At 43.6% G+C, this 13,313-nt stretch overlaps 1 protein-coding gene across 5 annotated transcripts in view; it reads right to left on the reverse strand.

Annotated features, from left to right (window-relative positions):
* LOC140717308 (solute carrier family 45 member 3) overlaps positions 1–12,023 on the reverse strand; it is a 154,885-nt gene extending 142,862 nt beyond the window's left edge. For all 5 annotated transcript variants that reach the window (XM_073030766.1, XM_073030771.1, XM_073030767.1 and 2 more), the window contains exon 1: positions 11,782–12,023. The gene's annotated coding sequence lies outside the window, so the exon portion shown is untranslated. The remainder of the gene's footprint in view (positions 1–11,781) is intronic.
* Positions 12,024–13,313: the final 1,290 nt, after the last annotated feature.

The raw sequence follows: 13,313 nt of genomic DNA on the forward strand, positions 1-13,313 counted from the left end.
TCACGTGACCCTGATCGGGGGGCTAAGCAGGTGCTACACCTTGCCCCAGGGTGATCTATTTGCAGGATAGCGGAGGGAAGGAGCGCCTTACACCTCCTTTGATAGGGACATATCTCCACCCTATTACCCAGGTGACATATACATACTTTGAAAATAAATTCACTTTGAACCTTATATTCTTAACAGTTTACATAAAATGGGAAAATCTGTGAAGACAACAGAAACGCATCTATTAAAAATTTAAAATGATTATGTAATCCCACCCAAGAGTTAATAAACTACTACTGGTTTGTGCCAAGATTTCCAATGAAGCATTTAGTGAGACATACATCATTATTTGCTAATTCCATAAACCAGATAAATTGGCCACAAGATGAAATTTAATCTGCCAGCAGAATTTGAGTCATCTTCCTGACAGTAGTTGCCTTAGTGACTAAAAATGTTACATTAAGAAAACCCCAGGAGCTATCTGATCTTCTACTAAGTTTGCTGATCTCAGCTGCTGGTAACGTATCCTTCAGACAGCACAGGGCCAACGTACATCAGCCTGCAAACTCCCAACGGCTTTTGGGTTGATGGGTATCCCACCATTTCAACATCACAAGAAGAATCGAAGAGTGACTCAGTTTTAAAATATTGCAAACTTACATACAGATCCCTCATTGGGCCCCTTCCCCTGACCATTTTCAATCTCATCCAGCTGGCAAGGTCACTATTATCATCAGTGAACAGAGAACAAGGATGTTACCAGGACTTGAGGACCTGACTGATAGGGAAAGATTGAAGAGGTTAGCACTGGACCGTAGGAGAACGAGGGGAGATTTGATGGAGGTTTAAAAAATCATGAAAGGATAGAGTAACTGCAAGCAGGCTTTGTCCACTGAGGTTGGGTGAGGCTGGAACTGGAGGTTCATGGGTTAAGGATGAAACATGAAATATTTAAGGAGAACTTCTTCACTCAAAGGGAAGCGGGAGATGTGGGTTCAATTGCAACTTTTAAAAGAAGTTTGGATAAGTACATGGATGGGAGGGGAACGGAGGGCTTTATTTCTGGTGTGGGTCAATGAACTAGGTAGATTAATAGTTTGGCAAATCGTGCTGAAGGGCCTAATTCTGTGCGGTAATATGCTGACCCCTCGATTCCATATCCTTCCCTTTGGCACATTGGCTTTAAGTTAAAATCTACAACACTATAGTACAATCTGTGGACACACCATAATATAATGTATGGATACACTATAGTATGATGTATGGATACATTAAGGTATGATGTGGTGGCTGGCATCTGTCTGCCTCGAAGGACAATGGGTGATGATCATTATCATCACAAGCCTGGGCGGAAGGTATGGAGATCCTGAGATGCCCAGTTGTCAAGATCTCCCTCTCGGCCTCACCAGTGTAGTCCAAAGGAAAGCTTATGAAGCAATATGTTTGGCACTAGCTTGGCTGCAGGAGCTGCTGGAAGGATTTTCAATGATGTCCAGCCTTAGGGGCTCCACTCCAGATTTTCTGTCTGGGTTTACTCCCATAGCCTTTGTCTCTCCCGAGGCTGCCCACATGGCAGTGGGGCCATTTACCCTTTGCTAGGGTTAGTACAACATATGGATACACTACAGTATAATGTATGGAATAATCTATGAACAAACTATAATATAATCTAAGGACACACTATAATATAATCACTAAAAGGAGACTCCTAAGCACCCCAAAGAAAACTTCCCCCACACAGAAGCTTCTACTAAGTATTCCATGCACAACTTCCAACGCCAACGGACACTTCTGGTGATTTAGGAAACAATTGGAGAGGACACTTGCCCAAACATTATGAGTGATGTGCTCTGAAGCAGATCTGACAGCTAGTACAATATATTTAATTGATGAAGAGAAGAGCATAAACCACTTAGAACATTAAGAATATTGCAGCTGTCATCGTAAATTTGTCGCTTATTCAAAAGAGCATCCTGGCCAGACCGATTCATGGCTGGCTTTACTCATACGCAAAGCACGGCTGACGATGGCAGGGTCACTTCTATCTAGATGTTCGTTTGTTTGTTTGTTTATATATATTTCTTTTTATTGGTAGTTTGTCTTCTTTTGCACACTGGCTGACTGTCAGTCTTTGTGCGCAGTTTCTCACTGATTCTGTCATATTTCTTTGTTTAATTCTGAATGCCCACAAGAAATGGAATCTCAGGGTAGTATATGGTGATATATTACCCAACTACCGTCAGGCTCCTGAACCAGTGTGGGAACTCCACTCTCCTCAACACTGAACTCATTCCACAAGTTATGAGCTCACTATCAATTCTTCTACAACTTATGTTCTCAGTATTTATTATTCACATAAATTAATCATTCAATATTATTGCTTATATTTTTTTCTTAAAACTTTGAGGTGTTAGAGATTAGGGTACAGAATTTTATTTTTCTTGTAGTTTAACATTTTTATGTTTGTAATTCTGTATAATCACCTATATACATGTAATTGTTCAGTAAATTTTCCAGTAATTATGGTACAATTGCTTCTGTACTTTTCTGGAAACTTCTTAACTTCGAGATAGAGACTACTGTCACGCTACTTGAATCTGGCTAACTTAGAGGTTAATTGTTGCTACTAGAATTCATTATCTTTTCTTTGTTCTCTCAATTCTTCCAATTCTTGTTTTTCTTGGCTCTTGTAACTCGAGCAAAACAAGCGCAAGAATAAAATTAATCCTCATTTCATGACTACTGGAAGACCCTTTGGATCACCAAAGCATCAGGATCCAACGGAGGTTAAGGAGGTTTGTAAGGAGTTAGCACGTCCTCCCCAGGTTGGGAACCCCCTGCTCCAAAAAAATAAATAAGTTCAGCTTGTCACCAAGCATTCTAACAAACTTCTACCGAAGCACTTTCTTTTAAAGAGATACACCACAGTAACAGGCCCTTCCAGCCCAAAGAGCCCTTGCTGCCCAATCACACCCCTGTGACCAATTAAACTACTATCCCGTAAGTTTTTTTTAACTGTGGGAGGAAACCAGAGCACTCGGAGGAAACCCACGCAGTCACGGGGAGAACGTACAAACTCCTCAGATTGAAAGTATCCCAACCGGGTGCATCACAGTCACTTATTTCACGAGACACGGCACTTCCAGCCCTTGGTGCCACGCCACCCCAGCAACCCTAACCTAATCGGGACACAATTTACAATGAGCAAACAGCCTAACCGGTATGTCCGTGGGAGGAAAGTGGAGCGCCGGGAGAAGACCCATGCATTCCACGGGGAGAACGTACAGAGATTCTTTACAGAACAGCACCAGAATTGAACTCCAAACCCCGGAACATAATAACGACGCGCTAACCACTACACTACGGTGCAAATTCCTGCAAATGAACAGGAACATAACAAACTGCAGAAGGTAGTGGACTACATCATGGTGACATCTCTCCCCACCAACGACATCATCAGCAGAAGATGCTGCCTCAAAGATCTGGACCAGGCCACCTTTTCATCAACTGGGGGTACACTCCCACATCAGCAGGCCCAAGAACAACCATTTCCCTTCAACCATTCAGCCCTTGAACCACAGCACAACCCTAATCACTACAGTTCAGCAAAACTATGATCACGTTACACTAAAATGGAATTTCTTTTTGTAGTTTTAATTGTATTAATTCTTGCAAAAATTGTGTATAATTTATGCTTACACTTTTCTTTGAATGCTGCTTATATTAAAGTTCAAAGTTGAGAGTAAATTTGTTATCAAAGTACATATATGTCACCCCTGACATACAACCCGGAGATACATATTCTTGCAAACATACTCAGTAAATCCAAGAAACATCACAGAATCAACGGAAGTCCGCACCCAACAGGACAGTTAAACAACCAATGTGCAAATACAAAAGGAAATGAAACAGAAATAAATAATAATTATAATAATAATAAGTAAATAAGCAATAAATATTGAGAACGTGAAATGAAGAGTCCTTGAAAGTGTCCTTAGGTTGTGGGGACAGTTCAGAGATGGGGCAAGTGAAGTTATCCCCTCTGGTTCAAGAGCCTGATGCTTGCAGGGTGATAACTGTTCATGAACAGTGTAGGTCCTGAGGCTCCCGTACCATCTTCCTGCTGGCAGCAGTGAGAAGAGAGCATGGCCTGGTTGGCAGGGGTCCCTGACGATGGATGCTGCTTTACTGCGACAGCGCTATGTTATGTGCCTGTGACGCGGCTGCAAGCAAGTTTCTCACTGCACTTGTGCATGTAACAATAAACCCGACTTTGGCGACAGTCCAAGTGCTGAGCGAGTGGTACTTGAAGATCAGCAGGGACATTGTGAGGCAAAGAGTCTGTTTCTGTATCGCTGCTTTCAGAAATCTGATTAAAGCTTTGAACCCAGCTGGGGTGGTGGGGGGGGGGGGGGGGAGCAGGATAATGAGATTAGGTTAGGAAAGTTCAACTTGAGAGAGTTAGCACAGTAGCCATGGTCTGAATGGTTAACACAGATTCTGCCGATGCTAGAAATCCAGAGTAACACACACAAAATGCTGGAGGAACTCAACAGGTCAGGCAGCATCCATGGCAAGGAATAAACTGCCAACATTTTGGGATGAGTCCCTTCATCAGGACTCCTGTCAGATTTCTGATGGCTGAAGATATACAATACAGAAGCCGGCCAATTGACTTTGAAGAAAAACTCAAATTATACACAATTAAATCTAAAAGCCATTTCCACTGGTCTCTCAAACACTCGCTGTACACAAGTTGGCCACTTGCAAGCTGCGGAGGACCTGCATTTACAAGCTTCAAAGGCAGGGCGCGTGGTTGGAAACGTGGACAACAGCCAAACTATCAGGCTGCTGGGTGTGAGGCTCTGATCAATAAATTGCGAGAAGTGAATGGAAGAAGCAATTTGTAGGCAAATTGCAGAAAGATGCAAGAGCTGCTGAAATAATGATTTCTGGAAAATAGCAATAAAAATCACAGACGGGGAATAGCGGAGCATTATGCTTAAGGAGGGAGAAGGAATCGCTGAGTTTGTTGAGCATTAGCTGGCAAGCACTGCAGAGAAAAAACCATTGGAAGGGACCAGTGAGGGCACGTTTTGGTGGGGAACATCCGGGAAATAAGACAAAAGGAAGGCATGCATTGAAATCTTTGTAGGTGGCACAGCAAGTCAAGACGGCTGCTTAAAAGCAAAAGCATACAGATATGAGATCGAAGCATGAAAGCACGCAAGCAAAGGTACATTACCCTTTGTACATTACCCACACCCTGATTACAACCTGACCAGTGGCAACAGATTGTCTCGCTTTATTAACTCTGTCAATCTGAGGAGTTTCAATTAATTTTCGAAGTAAACTTAGCACATCCCCTTTGAACGTGTTACGGCATTCTTTAACTTTCTGAACTGCTAGAACAAGCCAGTTTCTTTGAATTTCTTTGTGCAGAGTTTTGATACAATTTTAGTGAACGCCATCCGTATCCATTCCAAGAAGTAAAAACATAATGCTTCTGTATCCTCAGTGGCCATTTTATTAAGTACACCTGCCCATATTAATGCAAATATCTTCTCAGTCAATCATGTGGCGGCAACTCAATGCATAAAAACATGCAAGTATGGTCAAGATGTTGTACAGACCAAATATCAGAATAGGGAAGAATTGTTAAGTGACTTTGAAAGTGGCATTGTGTTGGTGTCAGATGGGGCATTTTGAGTATCTCGGAAACCACTGATCTGGGATTTTGATGCACAATAGTCTCTGGAGTTTAAAAATCCAGCGAACAGCAGTTTTGTGGGCAAAAATGATTTGTTAATGAGAGAAGTCAGAGTGGCTCAAGCTGATAGGAAGGTGACAGTAACTCAAATAACCACATGTTACAACAGTGGTGTGCAGAAGAGCATCTCTGAATGCACAACATGTTGAACTTTGAAGTGGATGGGTTACAGCAGCAGAAAACCACAGACATACACTCATTTGCCACTGTAGGTACAGGAGGTACACAGTGTACATTATACAATATGTGTTCCTTGATTAGCAGTTAGTCCACAGTCGGAGTTTTGAGACCAATTCTGGGCACTACACCTTTGGATGGATGTCAGAATCTTGGAATGGATACAAGGGATTCACCAAAGATAAAATGATATACAAAGGAGTTCAAAAAAGCATACAGATCGTTCTAACTGTTGAGAAAGTTAAGAACACATGTTAACACTTTCAAAGGGGCCTGTGCCAAATTTACTTTGAAACATAATGAAAATATCTTAAAGTTCACAGTTCAAGGTAAATTTATTATCAAAGTGGATATATGTCTCCAAATACAACCTTGAAATTCAGTTTCAATAAAATAATTTTGGGCATACTCAATAAATTGAAAATATCAATGAAAAACCGCACCAAGTTGGGCATTTGACCAGTGTTGCAAAAGACAACAGACTGCAAATGCAAAAAGGAATAATAAATAATCAATAAAATCAAGAATGAGAACATGAGATGAAGAGTCCTTGAAATTGAGCCCATAGGTTGAGGGAACATTTTAGTAATGGGGCAAGTGAAGTTGAGTGAAGTTGTCCCCGCTGGTTCAAGAGCCTGATGGCTGATGGGTAATAACTGTTCCTGAACCTGGTGGTGTGGGTCTGGAGCCTGTTCTACCTTCTTTCCGACGGCAGCAGTGAAAACAGAGCATGTCCTGAATGGTGGGGGTCCCTGATGATGGATGCTGCTTTCCTGCGACAACGCTGCGTGGAGATGCCCTCAGCAGTGGGGAGGGCTTTACCCGTGATGGACTGGACTGTATCCACTACTTTTTGTAGGTCTATTGTGGACAGAGAGTGGGAAAACTGACCTATACAGATCAGTTTATTTGAGTTAGGACAAGCAAAAAAACAATAAGAGAAAGCCAAATAAAGTGCAACAGTTACAGAGGAAGTGCAGTAGTAGGACACCATTCAATCATTTTATAACAGTGAGGTAGAAGCTGTCCCCGAGCCTGGTGGTACTTCCTTTCAGAGTTATGAATCTTTTGCCCAATGTGGGGGGCGGGGGGGTGGTGAAGAGGGATTGAAGATGAGGGAATGTCTGGGTTGTGTGCGGTCTATGATTATGCTGGCAGTGAGGTAAAAGCAGAGCCGATGAAGAGGAGTCTAGTTTTGGCGATGTGTTGATCTACAGTTTCTCACAGTCTCGGGCAGAGCAGTTACCGCACCAAGCGGTAATGCATCCGGATAGGACGCTTTCCAAAGCGCGCAGACAACACTGGTGAGGGTCAAAGGGACATGTCAAATTTCGTTGGGAAGTAGAGGCACTGGTGTACTTTACTTAAAGGCCTAACTAATCCCTTCTGCCTGCACAATGCCCATTTCCCTCCATTCTCGGCACATTCATTTGCCTATCGAACAGCCTCTTAATCTCTACCAACGTATCTGCCTCCACGGCCACAGCTGGCAATGCACTCCAAGCATTCACCACTCACTCCGCCCCACACACCTCGCTTGAAACTTATCCCCTTTCGTCTTCAACGCCTTCTCTCCACTAGCAGACATTAAAGTACACATTTTTATTTATTTCATGATATAGCACAGAGTAGGCTATTCACGCCATCCCAACATCCCCTGACAAACTGGATTAACCCTAACCTAATCGTGGGACAATTCACAATGACCAGTGAATCTACCCCTTACATCTTTGGACTGTGGGAGGAAACCAGATGACCGAACTCCAAACTCTGGAGCACCCCAGAACGTAATAGCGACATGCTACACTACCGAGGCACCCATTTCAACCCTGGGATACCTGCTGTATACTCTAACTGTTCCTCACTAACTTATAACAATAATAATGATTCTCAGAGGAAGAATGCGAGTGTACAGGATAAGAGGCACAGATCGAGCCGACAGCCAGGGACTTGTTCCCAGGACTGAAATGACTAATACAAGGGGACTCAATTTTAAGATGATTGGTAAAAAAGATGTCAGAGGCACGTTTTCTTTTACACAGAGTATAGTGAGTACATAGAATACCCTGCTAGGGGAGGTGGTAGAAGTAGATACGTTAGGTACATGTAAGAGACTCTTGGGTAGGCACATACAGTGTCGTGCAAACGTCTTAGGCACATACATATAGCTGGGGTGCCTATAACTTGTGCGCAGTACTGTAGTAATTTTATGCATTGCACCGTACTGCACCCACAAATAAAAATCATGGCATGCAACTGAAGATAAACCTGATTCTGATCTGGGTCTCTATTGTGGACAGAGAGTGGGAAAAGTGGAAGGGAGAGGGGATTCATGGTTGGGAAAAGGGGAAGGGAGAGGGGATTCATGGTTGGGAAAAGGGGAAGGGAGAGGGGATTCATGGTTGGGAAAAGGGGAAGGGAGAGGGGATTCATGGTTGGGAAAAGGGGAAGGGAGAGGGGAGGGAGCAGGAGAGACATTGATCAATAAACCAATAGCTTGGAATCAATTGACCTCGCCCGATGTCTCAGGGCTGGGGTGTCTACACCCGCTTCACCCCACCTTCCCAGCACTCCTTCTCCACCACCCATCCCACACCCCACCCACAGTGATTCCCCAGCATCCTCTGCTCCCGCCGCTCTCCACTCTGTGTTGAGAAACACAGTACTGTGCAAGTCTTAGGCAGGCTGGTTTTTATACACAAGATGTTTGCACAGCACTGCAGATGATAGAAAAATTAAAGGCTATGCGAGATTGATCTTAGAGCAGGTTAAAGGATCAGCACAACATAGTGGGCCGAACGACCTGTGCTGGGCTACAATATTTTGCGTTCTAAAAGAGAACTAAATAAATATCTGAACATAGGTCCTTGTAGTACGAGCAACAAAATGGAACTTATTATAGTTTGCTCATGGATTCAACACAGACATTTGGACAATTATCTCACTGCAAGCTGTAACCTTCTGTTATCTGAGCACCATAAAGTCTCACAGTGCATTACCCCTTTAATCCCTCTCCTCCGTCATCTTCCAATCAATATATAAATTAGTATCTCTAAAAAAAAACACACCTGTCTTGTTCGTGTAGGAGATTTTGAACAATTAGCTGCTATATTTCCTTCAGTACAACAGCTACTACATTCAGAACTACTGTGAAATTCTATGGTTTAGCAAAATTGTGAAAGATTCTTTCTATTACACATCCCCTTTTCCATTTTCCAAACCCCTCTGAAGCACTGACCTGCAGTGGGACACAGTTCAACAGGAGCCTCCCCACCACCGAGGACACGTTCAAGAGGGCAGCGTTCATTATTAAGGATCCTCACTGTCCGGGGCCTGCCCTCTCCTCGTTGCTATCAATGGGGAGGAGGCTCAGGAGCCTGAAGACCCACACATTCAGGAACAGTTTCTTCCCCTCTGCTTTCCATCAACAAAGCTGTAAATCTAACACTATTCCATTGAATAGTATCCATGAACACCACTTCAAATTTCTACAGATGTAATGTGGAGTGCATTCTAATCGACTGCATTAACGTCTGGTATTGGGGGGGGGGGGGGTTGTGGGAGGCTACAGCACAGGATCAAAGTAAGCTGCAGAGAGTTGTAAACTTAGCCAGCTCCACAGTATCCAAGACATCTTCAAGGAGCGATGCCTCAAAAAGGCGGCATCCATCATTAAGGAACCCCATCACCCAGGACATGCCCTCTTCTCATTGCCACCATCAGGGGGGAGGTACAGGACCCTGAAGGCACGCACTCAATGATTCGGGAACAGCTTCTTCATCTCTGCCAGATTTCTGAAGAGACAGTGAACCTATTAACACTACCTCACTATTTTCTTAAATTTTTATTTTTTGCACTATTTAATATATATATATATATATATATACACACACAGTTACTATAATTCAGCTTATTACCTCTATTACGTATTGCATTGTAACTCTGCCGCAAAGGCAACAAATTTCACAACACATGCTGGTGATAATAAATCTAATTCATTTTTCCTTTTATTTATTTACATAATTTACAGTGATACAATATGCTTGCCTGTACTGTTGCTGCAAAACAACAAATCTCACGTATCTAAGTCAGTGATTGGACAAATTAGATCCTGAACGAACTTTCTGGTACGAACCTTTACCTGTGTCAGTAACACAGCAATTGTCAATGGGACAGAGGATCTAGGACAAGAGTACAGGTATTAGTTAATTATTGACACAAACATCTAGGTACAATGGAAAGTTTTTGTTCTGCATATCATCCAGACAGACCGTGCCAGAGATAAATACCTCAAGGTAGTCTTAAAAAGTTCAAGTTTATTGTTATTCGACGGTATAGATGTATACCGTCAAACGAAACGTTCCTCGCGACCGAGGTGCACAACTCAGTAGATATAACTCACACGCAACACTTTGGGTACCAAGGTGATAATAAATTAACAAGTAACAAGATGCATTTAAGACACGTTAAAAAGTATACAGGATAATAATAATACTGCTGCTTCGTCAGTGAGGAGACCCGGGTGGCAGCAGGGAGTTCAGGAGTCTCACAGGCTGGGGGGGAGAGAAGCTCTTTTCCAACCTAACACTTCTTGTCCTGATGCTACCGTTCCCCACTCCTGGAGATTGTTGGACGGATGGCAGGAATTATTGACAAGTAAACGGAATAGAGGAGAAAGGGCAGCAAGGTTTTCAGCATACGATCCCACTAGATGGTGATCAGGAATGGGAACAATGCCCGTGTGAGAAATGACACACAAAAAACAGCCGGAACACAATTTCGCCCTGAATAAACCCGGAGATTCTCCTTGGCGCCCAGCCAGTGTAACCAGTACATTAGTGCTCTGCCTTGTACCCAAAATACTACGTATTTTATTATTGAAGTATTCAGACCTGTAGAGTTGGGATACAATGGCCGTTTCACACTGCCCTGTTATTTATTAACCTGGCTAAGAAAACCATACAAGATTTTTTAAAAACAACTTGACGACAGTTCTCCGTAATCCTTACACGGAAGAGACGAATAAACAGCCTCCAAACTAACAATAAAATTAGGCTGTCACTCAAATGTGGAGGCTTTAATCGGATGCTATTGTCGGGAGGGTAATGGTCCCAGATTATAAACACAGGAGGCAGAAACTACAATCTCCAAAGAGCCTTTAGCAGGACAGTTCTCGTTAAATCGCTGTAGGTGGAAAAAAAACCACGACATAATCTCCCGCTTTTGTCATTTGGCTCCAAGTCCTTTTGTTTAAATTTACATTTTAAAAAGCCTGTTAAAATACATAGGCTTGCCACACCTAACGACTGTAATCCGGAAAATAACGTGAAGAAAGAAATTGGAAGAGAGGGGGCGGGAGGAGCAATTCTAATCAACACGATTTAAAATGAAGAAAATTCACGATCCCTGGCACCGCGATCTTTTATGTTTGGGAGATTTCAACTATAAGGAAATAGTCTATGAATAGAACCACGGACTAACCTACCGCAGCTTTGAGCTATTTCAAATGATTTGCTTAATAAGAGCACCTCCAACTTTGTCTTAAACAGGAATCACTAGCTTTTGTTTCCAAAGCATAACGTCACGTTAAAAACACTGCGAGCCCCCTCTCCAGATGGCATTTCTTCCGCACCGTCGACCCCTCTTACCGTAGCCAAAAACTTCTCACACAAACGAATTGCTGTGTTCTTTTTTTCAAAATTAAAGTTCTAAGGAAAGTTTAGCGAGATGGAAGTTTGGAATAAAACGGGCTGCCTTCAAGATATTTTCCCCCAAAAAAGACAAAACAGGGTGGGAAAGAAACCCTGGGAAAGGTGGGAAAGGTAACACGCTCGCACTCCGCGTACCTGCAACACGATCCTCATTCGTAGAAGTCATGATGTAAACTGCTTCCTCAATTACAGATTGCCTCCTATTCATTCGCCACTGTAGTGAAACTGACGCCCGGCTAAAATGTATCAAACCGGCGGTGGCCCGCGCCTGCGCGCTGAGGGCGAAGGAAGAGGAAATTGACAAGAACGCGTCTCGCCACTCGCCACTCGCCGCCAGCCACCGTGACCCTGACGAGTTAGTGCTGGCGAGATAGACTGCGCAGAGGGAGAGAGACAAACTTCTTTTTTGAGGGGGGGGGGGTACGTACCAGAAAGTGTAAGCAACGCAGATATGTCAATAAAAAAATAACAACACCCGCCGCCCGATTTGCAAAGTAAGCACCGGTCTTTATAAGGATTAAGTATTGAACACAATTGCATTTATTTAGAGGCTGCCCCGTCCCTCACAAGACTCCCGAGTCCGCGAGAAAGCTCCACTGTGGCATTAAAACAAATGAGTGAGAACGGCGTGGACACCCACGGAAAGCGTCCATAACCGGCAAGTGAACGTGGGCGTGTTCGTGGATAACTGCGGAACAGCGCCGAGGGATTTTACACGCGTCCCTCCCGAGAGGGACCGTGGGTCCTCCGGTCATCGCCTCACCCGCACAAACACGGAGATCTGTGGCGGCGATGAACGGGCAGTCCGGCCGTGAACGCCACGTGCCATCCTGCTTCTGAAGTTCAGTAGCACAGTCGCCACCAGGGCCGGAATTCGGAGATCCGCGGTTAACGAAAGCCACCAACGATATCCACGCACACTTCCGCGGAACCTGGCGGGCGATGCAGCAAGAGCTAGGCGGAGGGGGTGAGGGAGGGCGGTGGATCAATCCCCGCGGCTCCTCTATTGTGTGTCTGGCGTGGTGCAGGCAGTGAAGGACTGCCATGCTGGAGTTTAAAGGAGGATGCTCAGATTCCATCCTAGGCAAACCTTTGTTCAGAGTAAATTTATTATCAAAGTACCTATCACTATAAACAACCCTGAGATGCATTTCCTTGCCGACCTTCTCAATAGATCCAATAACCATAATAGAATCAATTAAAGATGGTATCAACAGGGCGGACAGCCAGTGTGAATAATAATAAGCAATAAATATTGAGAACTTGAGGTGAAGGGTCCTTGAAAGTGAGTCTATAGTTTGTGGGAACAGTTCAGTGATGGGACAAGTGAAGTTATCCCTTCTGGTTCAAGAGCCTGTTGGTTCAAAGGTACATTTAATATCAGAGAAATGTATAAAATATACTTTCTGAAATTCTTTTTCTTTGCAAAACATCCACAAAAACAGAGAAGTGGCTCAAAGAATGAATGGCAGAACCCAAAGTCCCTCCCCCCAACAAAAAAAGCATTGGTACTCCCCCGCCGAGCCCTCAAGTGCTCGAGCAGCGAAACATCATAGACTTGTAGTTCCCCAAAGACTATTCATTCACCTGGTAATTCAACATACCACAGGCTCTCTCTCTCTCTCTCTAATAAGGGGAAAAGAGCAGGCCCCGCTTCACAGTGAGAG

Source organism: Hemitrygon akajei, chromosome 27 (genome assembly GCF_048418815.1).
Source record: "Hemitrygon akajei chromosome 27, sHemAka1.3, whole genome shotgun sequence".
Lineage (NCBI taxonomy): Eukaryota > Metazoa > Chordata > Chondrichthyes > Myliobatiformes > Dasyatidae > Hemitrygon > Hemitrygon akajei.